The 345-nt window shown below is 41.7% G+C and overlaps 1 protein-coding gene across 1 annotated transcript in view; it reads right to left on the reverse strand.

Annotated features, from left to right (window-relative positions):
- The window catches only part of LOC119593124 (transmembrane protein 64-like), a gene marked incomplete in the record, with an annotated part of 46170 nt that overhangs the window by 44617 nt on the left and 1208 nt on the right, over positions 1-345 (reverse strand).

A 345-nucleotide genomic window follows, 5' to 3' on the forward strand; every position in this document is an offset into this window, starting at 1 on the left:
CTCACCATCTCTATCAACATTGCACCGCCTACTTAAGCCTAAGACTACTCTAAGACAAGCCGGTGTATTCTTTGCTGACCTGGCAACACTTGTAAACAGCTTGGTTGTGGAGATCGAGTGACGCAGAGTGGCTTTGTAAAGGAGGGCACTCACGCTAACATTTTAAAGAATATGTTACTGTAATACTTTCCATTTGCGATCTCCGTTTGAAAGAATAATACACCTGTGTCTCGCGTGTCTAAGGATCATGTTCATACCTGCTGTATATCCATGAAAATACGATTTTAAGCTAATCTAACCAAGAAATATGCATGTTTACAATCGTGTGGCTGCGCGAGACTCTTT

This window comes from Penaeus monodon, chromosome 31 (genome assembly GCF_015228065.2).
Source record: "Penaeus monodon isolate SGIC_2016 chromosome 31, NSTDA_Pmon_1, whole genome shotgun sequence".
Lineage (NCBI taxonomy): Eukaryota > Metazoa > Arthropoda > Malacostraca > Decapoda > Penaeidae > Penaeus > Penaeus monodon.